Source organism: Bidens hawaiensis, unplaced genomic scaffold (assembly GCF_021521415.1).
Source record: "Bidens hawaiensis isolate Kalapana, Puna unplaced genomic scaffold, B.hawaiensis_p1.1 tig00055710_1, whole genome shotgun sequence".
Lineage (NCBI taxonomy): Eukaryota > Viridiplantae > Streptophyta > Magnoliopsida > Asterales > Asteraceae > Bidens > Bidens hawaiensis.
This window is the reverse complement of record NW_027500028.1, coordinates 55021-70733: the sequence shown is the minus strand read 5'-3', so window position 1 is coordinate 70733 and position 15713 is coordinate 55021.

The following is a 15713-nucleotide window of genomic DNA, read 5'->3' as shown; positions in this document are numbered from 1 at the left end:
ATAACATCTCAACTACTATAGCCAATGGATAGTTCTCTCCTAATTCTCCCTTACATTCTTACGTTTCACTTTTCCCACTATCTCACGCCTGACGCCTCCACAGCCGTCTACCGATTCTTCGCCTCCACTTCGCATCTGATCAATTCCTCCGTCACCGGAACAGAAGCTGAATACGTAATTATCTCGGATTTATATTTGATCTATCAATTCCTTGCACATATGTTTCAACTCCTTTGTATCACCGTTTCGCTACCTCTTAACAGATATGCTATATTGAACGATCTTTCTGATCTAGATCTGGTATTTAATCAAAAATATGCAGAATATGTGTGTGATGTTGAAGAAGGTTGTAAGTTTGTAATTGATTGTTGATTTTTTGCAAAAATACTACGGTAGTGATTTGGTGGAATTAGAGGGCATGAGTTACGCATGGCTCCGGTGTAAACCAAAATACACGAGGTTAGGTTTTCTATAATCTGAATTCACATGTGTCTTTGAGTAATTTGTTAAGCACATGTCTATGATTTAGTGACTCAAACAAAGTACTTATGTATTTTTTAATATGTTCAACATACAGTATATGAATGTATATAAGATCATTGAGGTTTGTCAAAAAGGATGGGATTGTGAATTGTTGTTGCGAAGGTTGCTAGCAGAAATAACACTGTGAGATATTAAAGGTATACTTATTATATTTAGTAATTTCTGATTCTTTATAATTTGTTGTGAAATTAAGTGTCTTTTATTGTTCATATTGTTGGATTTGTGTCAGCTCCTCATATAACTAGATTATGTCTAAACTTTTTTTCAAGTTAGTTGTTTTTTACCTTACTTGGTTCTGTATCACTTTGTTATATTATAGTTTAAGTGAAAAATTGATTTTTAGGTTCCTAAGCATGAACTTTGGTGGTGATCCGGTGCCATTAAGCCTACTAATTGTTATTTATGATTCATGTGACGTAGGAATATGGCTTGGTCTTTAAGTTTTAGGAATATAATTTGGTTTGTAAACATGTCTATAGTGAATTGGATATCGGGTAACATTTGCTTGGAGGGTATTTTGGCCATTTCTACAGTACTGGGTCTCAAACAATTACGGATTTACGGGTATATTACGTGTTTGTTCTGATAACCGGTTGTTTGATTTGTTCAGAAACTGAAGAATGCGAGTTGGAAGGCGAGTTAGAAGCCACTCTTTGAAGCCTCTCAAAAGATTAGATAGTGCATATTATTTTCTTCACTTTTCTTTATCAGTTGATGTTTTATTTGATTAATAAAACAAAAGTTGTGAACTAAAATTAAAGTATGCATAAAGCATGACTCAGTTTCAACTGTTTCGTTTAGCCTCTTTTTAGGTTAATATTGCCCGAGCTTTGAGAGAACACCTCATATGGATTGGAAGACAAGTCAATGGAGAATCACTATACTGGAATTCATTTGCAGTTTATTGTTGAAGAGACGCATTATAAGTTAGGTTACATATTACTTGTAACGGGTCGGATTGCAACTTGCATTTTGTTGGTAATGTTTCAAATTGAAAATGTATACGAAAAAATTCTTCACCACGTTTGTATCTAAGAACAATATACTTAGAATGAGTATTAGACCATTTTTACCTACTCGACACGTATTGTTTCAAAATAAAATTTTTTAATTAGTTTTTAGTTTCATTTCGATTAAATATTTTGGTTTCATTTCAATTTTTATGTATAAGCATATCTTAACTCTACAGTTTAGTTTTTATGTTTTTACCCTCATAAAATATGTATGGTACCCATAAATTTACTGGCGTATGTTTTAAAACCATTGTTGGTTATGATTCTTGTATTAATAAATTTTATTTATATTTGTATTTAATTTCTAAATTATGGCACATTTGGTTTATATTAAAATCTTCAATTATGTATGTATATATATATGTGATATAGATCTTACACAATAAATCATGGATCATGTACATTTAGTTATTTGTTTTACTTCAGCTACATGGAAAGTCAGATTCTCAAACGTCCGTTGGAACTTGTAAATGAAGGTTTCAAGTGCGTCACATTATCCTGAGTATCTTCTTATCTTTTAGCTCTTATTGCATTCATATATGATACATTTGACTTTTGTGGTCAAATCTAATAAATCTACGTTTGTCCTTTGATCTTACTATTGATTTGTTCGGCAACCACGCTTTCAAATTTTCACATAACCGTCTTCTCACCTAATAAAAGTAATATTTCATTATTTTGGTATTACCAGCTTGAGATGAAACATAACCTGAGTTCAACATGTTACATAGATATATGACATGTATCGGCCCGTTAATGACTAGGTAATTGATGACTTCTCATTAATAATCATATCATTTGACCCGTATTCTTTTTAAGAGTAATAAAACGTAAGTCACTTGACCCGTTAAACATGGTTACGGGTCAGTTTTGGTTTGCTTATTACGACGGATAAAAGAGCAATAAAACATAAACCGCTTGACCCGCTATATATTGGAGGTTATTCGGGTCCCACAATCCATTTGTTGACGGGACTTATCACATGGGGCGAATTATAGCTCAAAGAATAGTTCCACTGCTTGCTAACGACAATGTTGAAGAACTTGCTGCGAGGGTTCTTTGCCATGTTACTGAAATTATCCGTCCTTTTAAATGAAGTTTGTCTCTTTTTTTTAATCTTTTTGTAATTTTATAGCAAGGTTGTTACCAGGATATTTTTCATATTAATTGGTTGTTAATAATGTGAATTTTTGCGTCATGTATCTTTCCGTCGAATTGGATTTGATATAGTAAGTTAGGATTTGTAATCGGATTATGAACGAACGGATTGATAAAGGAAGTGAAGAATATTGTTTCTTTAAAGAAGTTATAAAAATCATTAGAGGCCCATTTTTTGAACAACAGCTTCTCATAATCACCCATATTTTTCAATATAAAAAATTAAAAAAATATTTTCGGTTTTAAAAATAAAAAAATAATCTTAAGAAATTAACTGGAAAATATATATATATATATATAATATTAAACATATATAAATTATTAATAATACTTTAAAAAAAAAAAACTTAGTTTTAACATATGATCAGACAACTTTTATTATTAAAATTCAAAGACTAATATAACTTCTCTTATATTTGATGCTTATAACATCAACAAACAAAACTTCATAATGGTAAAAAAAAACTATAATAATTCTCCACAATATTAAATATATAGAACCGTAAACCACATCAAAACCAAATATTAAACATACCTGTATCAAATATATATGAATGTGAACTTACTCTATCAACATAAGCACAATGCAACAAGCACATACAAACATACAAGAAAACCACAAATTAAATTTCATTGAAGTAAAAACAGATAATAATTTTTCACAAAATGAAATGAAAACACATACAACAAGAAATCAAAATATTCGACTTGCCCATTTGATATAGATGTGAAAGTGAAATTAGGCTTGAGAATTTTAAATCCATCAATTGAAGCAAAGCTCAATACACTATCACGCTCAAAATTCAAATATTTAACAACAAAATATAGGGCCGCGTTAATTGTAGACCCATGAGAATCCATTTGAGGTGATCAATTAAACAACATATACGCCACGCATCACCAAACAAGTCTAACAACTCTATACAAACGTAAATAAAACAAACAAACTAAACCTTAACTCCAACTATAAACATAACATACCTTATATATTCATGTAACATTTAATTTTAATATCTAAAATCATCATACATGAAAAATATATATTCACAATATTTAAAAAAACAAACTAAAAGTGACCCGCGTAATACGCGGGATAAAAACTAGTATATATATATATATATATATCTATAATATATATAAACGAAAACATAAAAATCCTACGTGTCGCGATGTGGTTGCTTCCCATTTTTTTGGAGTCACCAGATTTGCTTGATTTTTAAATGGAGGCTTCTCATGCATTTGACCCGAATTCATGGGTATGAGTCTTACCAAACCCAGATATTCCTTAAACGGGTTATAACATCCTATTAAATTAAAAATTATTCTCACCAAATTATTGATGTAAAAATCATATAAAATAGGATATACTAAAAATTAATATCTTATTTATTTTAAAAATATATATATTTATATTTTATTTATATTAAAAACCATTTTGATAGTAAAAAAAAATAAACGGGTCTTGAGTCTCATCAAACCATAAGTGTATTATTAACTTTCATAAATAATATTTATAATTAAACAACAAATTTTATAGTAAAAGAAATAAACGGGTCTTGGGTCTCATCAAAACCATATAGCTTTTAAACTGGGTTATAACATCTCATTTATTTGTCAAACAATTTATCATCAAACCATAAGTATATTATTAACTTACATACAATAAAAAAATTTAAATGTAAAACATAAATAAATATTAGAACAAATAATATAAAACAACCCCCGTAATACGGAGGATAAAAACTAGTATATATATATATATATATATATATATATATATATATATATATATATATATATATATATATATATATATATATAAACGTAGATTTAGTATATGTTATGGGGGTGAATAATATTGAAACTGAGATCCAAGGGTTGTACGACGGGTGTTACGCGCTAAACGTATCCCCTTTCTAACTAGTTTTACTGATTGTACTTGCCCTCTAACTTTTCATTTAAATTACTGATGCCCTTAACAATTATTACTTAGATCATTCATAATACGCTACACATTTTATCACTCAAATCTAACTAATAATCACTATCATTTAAATTTATCTCAAACTTTCACATCTCACTCTTCATAGATATCATTATTCAATTAAATAATATATTTTTATTTATTCAGTTATTATTATTTATCTTTATTTCACTCATAAAAACTCAAAAAATATTAAAAAATTGTTATGGGGTGAATAATAACCACCCAAGTATAAGGTAGAAGAGTTGTTTCCCCTAAAAATTGGATTGAGATCTGGACGAAGTATATGTTTTTTTTTAATTTTTTATTGTGAATGTTCTAAATATTAGCCTCCCAAATCATTTGTTCTACTTAGTAGTCTTATTTATATATCAAATAAAATCTATTAAGTTTTTAATTTTTACTCTTTTACCTTACTATTATTTTTATTGGCATTATTACTATTACTAACTTACGTCGGTAGAGAATTATACATAATCATAATAAAATAATAATATAATTAATAATAGAATAACAAGAAGGCAGAAAAAAATAACTTAATAGTTTTTCTTTGAAATTTTAAAAGATTATAAAATTAAAAAAAATGTTAAAAAGGACTATTTATCAATTTAAAATGTTAAAGAAGATAAAGTTTAGAAGAGTGTATGCTTAGCAAAAACATTAGATACATTTAGCCTAACCCTTTAGAAACCGGCTTTTGAAGTTTGTTACATTATCAAATCTTTTGAGATGTTTTCCTATATTATTTGTAGTTTCTTTAATTCCAAACAAGCTGGAGCACTTTTCTTCTGCCCGGCAAAGCAACACTCAAAATTTTTTAAGAGTTTGCATTAAGAAAACTTAAAAAAGTCAAATTAAAAGGTCCATTTAGCTTATTCTTACAATCTTGTTTTCTTTGATCACTTTCATGCGGTGGCGTCACTTAAAACAAAAGTATCCCAAGTTGAGCTAAACTCTAAGATTTGTGGTCCCTACGGTGCTTTCCCCCATCCCCAACCCAATATACAATAACATCCTAGTCTACTCGTGGAACACGTCCAACCTATCTTCATCGATAGGTGTGCTCATCCCTTTTATCTATTATGTACAGGTCAAGTTGATCAGTTCTTCATATAAATAACAGATGACATGATAAATATTAAAACTATGAACTTGTTACATCATGAAAAATAGTAATCGCAGCTGAGTATTTTGTCATCCTGATCGAGTTCTCCTTTAGGATGTATAGTTAAGGATGGTGTTAAGGTTTTTGAGAGGAACCCAATTTAAGAGAGAAGAGGCACACACAATTATAATATGTGTGTGATTAGGTTATGATGATAATATTTTATCTCTCTTTATATACTCCCAATGGGAACCCTTTATTAGCTAGTAAGGGTAATATGGCTCATCAACAATTACCAAACTAATATATAATAAGGTATAATTAATATTTTGATCTGTTATAATATATATGATTATAATGGTCATATATAAATATATATATAATTATATATTTAATCTTACATTCTCCCACTTGGACGAATAATTATTTATTATGACTGACTTTATGTTGGCTATGTAAACCTCATAATTGTCATAATGTAGCTTAAGTATTTATACTGAATTATGATGAATCTCCAGAATATTTAAGGTATTACAAAGTGTAATTAAAAGACAGTTTATCATGGTTCTAATAACCTTAACATATAAATTTGTCACTGACACTCGTGTTACTTATTTGTTAATTTCGGGTAAACATATAGAATTAGACTCACCCAATCATGTGTTGATGGGAATATTAGGATTAACAGACTTAAATATCATTTATACAACTATCAGTTGTAGTAAGTTGTTCTTTTGAATTATGGCTAATCTAATGACATATATTTGCAATGAGACTCCTCATTAGAAAACTTAAAGCTAGAAATAATAATTGTATTTTGTCTATGATCCTTAGAATTATCCTCTTTTAAGTTTTAGTGGTGTGAGTGTAAGGCCTCGATCCCGGTGTCCTGGATTTACTCATAAACACAGTTCTAAATATCAGAGTGAATTAAAAGTTTCGCGGAATAAATAAAATTTCAAACATTTATAACAATCATTCGATACTTGTCTTAAAAACAGAACATAAATAGTTTATTTAAAACATCATGACAAAACTTCTCTGGATGCCAATACCTTCAATCATGCTATGTGTCCCTCTCTCAAGTCAACTGCTTCAATCTATTCACCTGCGTGCATACTAAAAGTCAGCTATGCTGAGTGAGTTCTAGTTAATACAGGTAACATACAATACATTCACATACTTACGTACATATGCATTCGAAGACACATATACATACTTAGCTTTTTACCTTTCTTCATACTTTCATACATACATATATACATGCATTTCACACTATAACCTTCACAGATATTATTAGGGTATGTTCCTTTCATTCGCAAATATTATTAGGGTATGTTCCCTACATTCACAGATATTATTAGGGTCTGTTCCCTTCATTCGCAGATATTATTAGGGTCTGTTCCCCTACATTCGCATATATTATTAGGTTCTGTTTCCTACATTCACAGATATTATTAGGGTCTGTTCCCTACCTTCGCTCTACCATACTTTCATACTAACATTCATACAATTTCGTACATACCCTTCTTTATCATTCATTCATACACAATTACATATTCTAACACCTACCTCCCTTGGTGATACGTGCAATATCCGAAGATCGTTCACGTACCGACAAGCTTTCATTCTTATTCACGTTATAATATCTATCACATATATCATCCATGCATACACTTACCACTCAAGGTAAGTGTATTAACTAATCACATTGACTATGCATACAACCCCGAAAACATAACAAGGAAGTGGGGCTAGAAACTCACCTGAGTCCTGTTACGTTCACCGTTAATGGTTATTCCTTTCTTTAGCTATGCACGACTATCTATATATAACAATTACACGTATCAATTAACTATCACTACCCATATCGCGTTTCTAGTCTAATTATAACCCTCAACAAACGGGCGTCCGGGGGCAGCAGGGTTCTAGGGGCGGCAGCCCCTAGCAGGGTCCAAGGGGTAGAGCCCCTGGCTAGGGTCGAGTTGCCAGGTCAGGTTGGAAAAATTTTGTTTCCATTAACTGTCTTAAAACATTTTTCATTAGAATTCTTAATTATTATTTTATTTTCTAATTCATAAAGTTCGAGGGTTTCTTTGTAATTAATCCATTTTATCTTATGTCAAGGGACCTTTCTGTCATTCTTTCAAACCTTAGTTCGTTATTCAGTTCTTTAACGAATTAACTCCTTCGTTATTCTTTAAGAATGAACCTTTATAACGAACTGGCTTTTTATAACGAACTGTCCTATATATCGAACTTGCTTTTTATAACGAACTAGCTTCTATAACGAACTAGGGGTTCATTCGTAAGTTCTCCGTTAACGAATTACTTCACGAATGGCTTAACGAACAACTTCTAATTCGTTATTACTTCTTAACGAATGGGTATAACGAATTGCTTGTTAATTCGTTATGTCTCACTAACGAACTAGGGTTAGGTTAGAGAATGTCTGAATACTCCCTGACATTCCTTTAACCTCGTACACACATCTCCGGCGCCGCCTTTTCGGCTCCGCCATCGCCGGAAAACTGGGATCTTGCCGGAAAAGCGAGATCTTAGTTATTTTCCACCGTTTTTCACTGTTTTTCGTCCCGTTGGATCCAGATCTGAGCTAGGGTGACCCCTAAGCACATCTTTTGATCGGTTTATACCTGATTCCACCCGGATCTCATGACTTTAACGGTTTAAGGGTGTCGGCTCGTCGTTTAGCAACTAAATCTAGTGGGTTTGGATCCTTACAATATCATACTATCATTACCTCAGGTCGGAGAGGGCTTAAGTGTGTGTTGTCACACCCCGGCCAAAGGCGGCGAAACATGTCGGGGTGCAACGGATTGCCCAAAAACACAAGACACTATTAAAGTGACAATATTTAATAAACTAATTTAAATTCATAAAATCATAGAAGTCACATAACTTGTTCATACAATAACCAAATTCAAATCAAAGAAAATAATATATTGTTCATTTTGCTAATATCCTAATAGTCTTGATAACGTTTTCTTCAAGTTCTCGAGTCAACCTAAATTCAAACCTGTAAAATTGCATAAAATAGAATTTGTCAACACAAAGGTTGGTGAGCAATTTCATAGTTTTGAACAATAACTATATAATAGGAAATTCCACAACTTGTATACTTAACAATAAATAATAGGAACAATTTAGATAATGAAATCGTTAATAAGAATACATTAACGACACCTTGCTATAAGAGAATGCCAAATAGTCTAGGATTTATATGAAATCGTTAATAAGAATACATTAACGACATCTTTCTATAAGGGGATGCCAACTATACTCGGATTTATGAATCAACCAACCAAAAGCGGTAAACACATTAGCATTTAAGCGTGTAAGCATATAACACCAAATCGAGCATTTATTTAAGTAAAGTATACAATAAAGTTTGTGGTTTAAGACTCAAGTATAAAAACATTTAGTTTGAATAGGTATGCAATATCACCCCTAAAACTAAAAATGAAAAATGGGGGATGAAAGTACTACGTTCAAGTAATAAACTTGATCGGTAAAATGACGAGTAACCGGAAGGATGCGGGTTAATGAGCAAAGCCTAGATGAAAGGGAGTCTTGTACTAGAAAAGTTGTCTACGAAGTCTTTAAATAAAATAAATGATAAGGAATGCAAACAATTAAAGTTTAAGGTTTAAAATGTAAATATTTAAGGAATTATAATACTAGTCTTTTAAAAATATAAGTTTGCTCGAAACCGGGTTAAAGTATCTAGCCCTTAATATTTACTCAACCTATGTTAAGTAATAAGGCGGGTAAAAATGCAAGAATGCAAATCCCTTTATAATAGATACTAAAACGGGTTTAACGAGTGTTTGGGTCGTTGCTTCGGGTCTTGATAATTGGTCAAACCCAAAGTCAAATTTTCAAAATAATGAATGTTATTAGATAACTCAATACAATTTAATAAGACTTAACCAAGTATGTAGTTCTATTGTTTTAGAACTAACAACGTCCGTTAAGCGGGTGTTCGGTTTTGTCGGTCCAAACTTTGTTATAAGATCAAGTTGAATTCAACATTCCAAGTACTTTAAGAAAAAATAATTAAAATCAGTTTATAAAATAATTTTAAAGAAATATACAAGTCTTGATAGCTAGAAACACACTTGTGTGTCTTAAGCGAGTGAAATCGGTTTAGTTCGTTTTGGTTCGGTTCCCATCTCGGAATAAGATCTAAAATGGTTTCCACATGTCCATTATCAAGGAACTTGTATAATAATTTATAAATGATGATACTTAAGTTTTACAACCAAAAAGTCAACAATAAAGTCTTTAAACGAAAGTTCAGTTTTCGCTTCGGATCTTGTTTCGGGTTAAGACCGTGGTTAGATTCTACAAACCCATAACCATGGACCTCATAAAAATAATTTTAGAAACTTAAATCTAACATAAAGCATGTTCATACAATTATTTAACAAAACTAGTAAACAAAGTTCGGTTTACAGTTTAGAGCTATATACCTTTATACCGAGGCTAGTCTCTATAAACCCATAACCATAGAACTTCATAAATATGATATACAAACTAAAATAATTAGAAGTTAAGCATGATTAGTAAGCATAAACAAGTTATATATATATATCAGGGACCACGAGAGTCCTCCATGAAGCCTTTCTTTACGAGGGCCGACACTTCACCGAACGAGACCGGAGGAATGACCACCAAAGGTAAAAAGGGGTGCATATTATATATATATACATACATATATATATATATATATGTTGTGCCATAAGTTATAAGTAATAATATGTTATTTAAAATCAAGTATTATGGTCAGTTTGACTTTTGAAAGTCAAACTACCAAGAACAAAGAAAACACCTTTAAACTCTTTAATTTGAAAGAGAATTTGAAGTATGAGTAGGGATTAATGACGCATGAGAGCGGGTATAAATAGGATAAGATTGAAAGGGTCAAGCATGAGGTCTAATGTGTAAAAATTCGGATTGGATAATAGAATGTAATGCACAAACAACAAACAAACCAACTGCTGGCCTGAGGATAGTCGCGATACGCGATGTGGTCAGGATCACACCCATCGCGTATTGCAATGGGGTGGGCGGCCAGCCTTTTCAAAGTTTTCTAAAATGGCAGTTTTGGCCCCCGAAGTTGTTTTAAAGCGTTTTTAAGGCATTTTAAGGACCGAAAAGGATGTTTTTGAGACTCGACAAGTATAAAACAATAATGTAACATAAAATACATCATTTTGGTTATATCGAAGGTTTCTGTTTACAAAGCGGGTTGGTTTACATGATAAACGAATACAAAAACGATTACAAATAGGACCCGAAATTGACGAATGTCACAGTATCCCCTACTTTAGGGAAATTTCGTCCCAAAATTAAGATGAAGATGATGATGCAAACAAGTGTGGATACTTCTCCTTCATCTTGTCTTCTCGTTCCCAAGTAAACTCTACGCGGCGCTGTGATTCCCATCGAACTTTGACTAACCGAATACAACTACGCTTGGTTTTCTTCTCGTTACGATCCATGATCTCAACGGGTCGTTCAACCATAATCATTGACTCATCGACATGCACTTCATAGAGAGTTATATGGAGATTACCCTCGGTTAAGAACTTTTTAATATTTGAGACATGAAAAGTCGGATGAACCCCGGTAAGATCCGCCGATAGTTCGAGTCGATAAGCTACTTTCCCAACCCTTTCGAGGATCTTGAAAGGTCCTACGAAACGAGGAGCTAGTTTCCGTTCTTTCCAAAATGGACTACCCCCTTCTAAGGATATACTTTGAGAAGGATAAGATTGTCAACATTAAATTCGATTGGTTTTCGCCGTTTGTCGGCGTAACTCTTTGGACGACTTCTAGCGGCTAGGAGGTTCTTAAGGATTTGATCAATAACGTCGGTGGTTTCTTGGACCATTTCGGGTCCCGTGATTTGAGCTTCGCCGATTTCGTTCCAACTAATCGGGGAACGACATTTTGCGACCGTAAAGAGCTTCGAAAGGAGCCATACCGATGCTAGAATGGAAACTGTTACTATAAGAAAATTCAATGAAAAGAATGTGAGAATCCCAATTCCCACCAAAATCAAGAACACATGCTCGTAGCATATAATCGAGTGTTTGAATTGTACGTTCAGATTATCCGTCCTTTGAGGATGATAAGCGGTGCTAAGATCGAGACGTGTTCCCAAGGTTTCTTGAAATGATCGCCAAAAATGAGAAGTAAAACGAGTATTGTGATCGGAGATGATAGTCAATGGTAAGGTAAACTAGGGGTGTGCACTGTTCGGTTTTTAACATTAACCCAACCTAACCGATCGGTTATCGGTTCGGTTCGGTTAATTTTGGTTAATAACCAATATCAAACTTGGGCTAAAATTGTGCTTGAAACTACATGAAATGAATGTTTAAATACATGAAATGAATGTATAACTACATGAAATGAAGGTAATATATGAAATTGAAATATTAGTACATGAAATGGAGATATAAATGCATGAAAATGATAGTATTAAACAATTGATACATATAATACATGTAATAGAGGGAAAAAGGCTTGAAAATATTAAAAAATTAAGAGCTCGGTTCGGTTCGGTTAATTTTGGTTAATTCAGTTTTCGGTCATATCGGTTCGGTTTCGTCGGTTTTTGGTTCGGTTTCGGTAAATGATTCAGTTATTGCTCACCCCTATGGTAAATCGTTTCGGCACACAATTTCCCGAACATATATTTGAGCAAGTTGCTCGACCGAATACTTCTCGCGGATCGGAATGAAATGAGCAGACTTGGGTAAATGATCGATGATCACCCAAATACTATCGTTTCCTTTTTGGTTGTTGGGTAGTTTAGTGATAAAGTCTATAGAAATGTCTTCCCATTTCCAAACGGGAATCGGTGGTTGCTCGAGTAGACTAAAAGGTCTTTGATGTTCGGCTTTGACTTTTGAGCAGGTAAGACATTTAGATACATACAACGCTACGTCCTTTTTCATACCCGGCCACCAAAAAGTAGCACGAAGATCGAAATACATTTTATCTGCACCGGGATGAACGGAATACCGCGACTTGTGAGTTTCGTCGAGAATACACAAACGATTGAGAAAATACAAAAGACCATCGGATTTATTTTTGAGTTGAAATTCGGCTCCACATGACATTTCGTTGTACATGTTACCTTCTTCAACGGAGGTACGCTGAGATTGAAAGATACTGACTTGAAGATCGGTTTGAACAACAACGCTTAAAAGCAGAACGAATTTAACATTAACCTTTTGACTTAGGGCGTCGCGACAACATTCTCTTTACCTGGATGGTAGCGAATCTCTAAATCGTAATCACTAAGTAATTCGGCCCATCGTCATTGCCTCATGTTGAGATCTTTTTGGTCAAAAATATGTTGAAGGCTTTTATGGTCGGTAAACACAACACATTTTGTACCGTAAAGGTAATGTCTTCAGATTTTGAGAGCAAAAACGACGGCACCAAGTTCAAGATCATGAGTCGTATAATTCTTCTCGTTGACCTTAAGTTGCCTTGATGCGTAAGTGATGACTTGAACTCGTTGCATGAGAACACAACCAAGACCTTGATGAGATGCATTGCAAAATACAACAAAATCGTCGTTTCCATTGGGAAGGGTTAGAACGGGAGCATTGCAAAGCATGTCCTTGAGAGTAAGAAATGCTTCTTCTTGTTTTGATCCCCAATCGAATGGTTTTCCTTTATGAGTGAGGGAGGTGCGTGGTAAAGAGATTTTGGAAAAGTTTCAAATGAATTGCCGATAATATCCGGCCAAACTGAGGAAAGATCGAATTTCCATGGGAGTCGTTGGAGTTTTCCAATCCTTAACGGCCTCAATTTTAGTGGGATCAACATGAATACCTTTGTCGTTTACGATATGTCCCAAAAATTGAACTTTCTCTAACCAAAATTCACACTTGGAGAATTTGGCGTCGAGTCGTTCGTTTCTAAGGAGCTCGAGAATGTAACGCAAGTGATGCTCATGTTCGGCTTTGGTCTTGGAAAAGATAAGGATGTCATCAATAAAGACAATAACGAATTTATAGATGAATGGTTTGCAAACGCGATTCATGAGATCTAAATACCACGGGTGAATTGGTTAACCCGAAGGGCATGACCGAAAATTCGAAATGTCTAGATCAAGTACGGAAAGCGGTTTTTGGAATGTCTTCTTCACGAACACGCAACTGATGATAACCCGATCGAAGATCAATTTTTGAGAAACAAGTTGCGCCTTGAAGTTGGTCGAAGAGATCGTCGATTCGTGGCAAAGGATAACGATTTTTAATAGTGAGTTTGTTAAGTTCTCGATAATTGATGCACATGCGAAACGAACCATCTTTCTTTTTAATGAAGAGGACGGGAGCACCCCAAGGAGAAGAGCTTGGACGAATGAAGCCTTTATCGGAAAATTCTTGCATTTCCGACGGGGCTAAACGATAAGGAGCCATGACCACGGGCATTGCGCCGGGCACAAAATCGATTCAGAATTCAATCGGACGAACGGGTGGAAGACCGGTGACATCATCGGAAAAGATGTCGAGGAAATCACAAACAATGGAGATATCTTGGATTTTTCTTTCCTTTTTGTCTTTTACCACCTCATGAGCTAGGAATGGAACATACTTTTGGCGTAAGTATATTTGCGATTGAGAGCACGGCATGAGATTTAGCCTTCTAGAAGTTGTTTTGCCAAAGACTTTGAGAACTTTACCGTTGACGAGCGGAATTCGAATGAATTTATCGAATCAAACGACTTCGGCATGGTGCAAAGATAACCAATCTATGCCTACTATGACATCGAAGCTTCCCATCTGCATCGGCATTAGATCGATGGAAAATTTATGATTAGAGAGAATGAGAGTACAATCACAGACGACAGAGTTGATGATGATGGAATATCCATTGGCGACTTCGACAGAAAACGGTCGAGAAAGTTTGTTTTGAGACACAACAAGTTTAGACTCAAATTTCAAAGAAATAAAACTTCTATCGGCACCCGTATAAAATAAAATAGAAGCTAAATTTTGGTTCACTAAAAACATACCGTTCACAACATCGTTTGCCACTTGAGCTTGATTAGCATTCATCATTAAGACTCGTCCTTAATTACTGTGGTTTCCTTGAGGTACTTGAGGGGGAGGAGGAGGTGGTGCTTGGATGGCTTGGATGGGTGGACTGCTTGCATGGGTTGGATAAGTGGTGCATTTAATTGGGGAAGTTGAGGTTGGTAGGTTTGAACTTGGTAGGCTTGGGTTTGATAGTAGGGTACGACTAAGGTTTGGGCTTGGTTAACATAAGCAATGCGAGGGCAGTTGTTGCGGAAATGATTGGGATCGCCATAGTTAAAGCAAGCCCGAGGTTGTTGAAGAGGGTTTTGTGGGTATGGTGCAAAACAGTTTGGGGAATTTTTAGGAGTGGTTCTTGGTTGATTGGTTGAGTACACTGTGCGGATCAACATGTGGTGTTTAGATGACCAAAACGGTTGCAAAGAGTGCAATGGCGACACAACAAGTGTGACGGGTGGTGAAGTTGACAATTGTTGCATAATGGGAAGGTACTGGTATAGGGTTTTCGATTTTGTGGGGGAGCTTGGGGTTGTTGTTGAGGTTGTGTTTGGGTAACGTCATAGTTTCGGTGATTGGCTTTTGGTTTTCTTTTTGTTGTTGTGGCGGGAATAGTTTGAGTAGTTGATGGCTTGAGGTGGTGGGTCAACTTTGGCTTGTGGTGCGGGTTCGGTTTTGCTTGTATCACTTTTCTTCTTAAGGGTTAGGGTACCCGCCTTGACATGGTTCTCGGATAGCGCACCGGCTAGGGTAATAGCGTCCTCAAGGTTCACGGGTTTGCTACTCATTACTGAGTCCCAGATTTGCATAGGTAAACCCCCAATGTA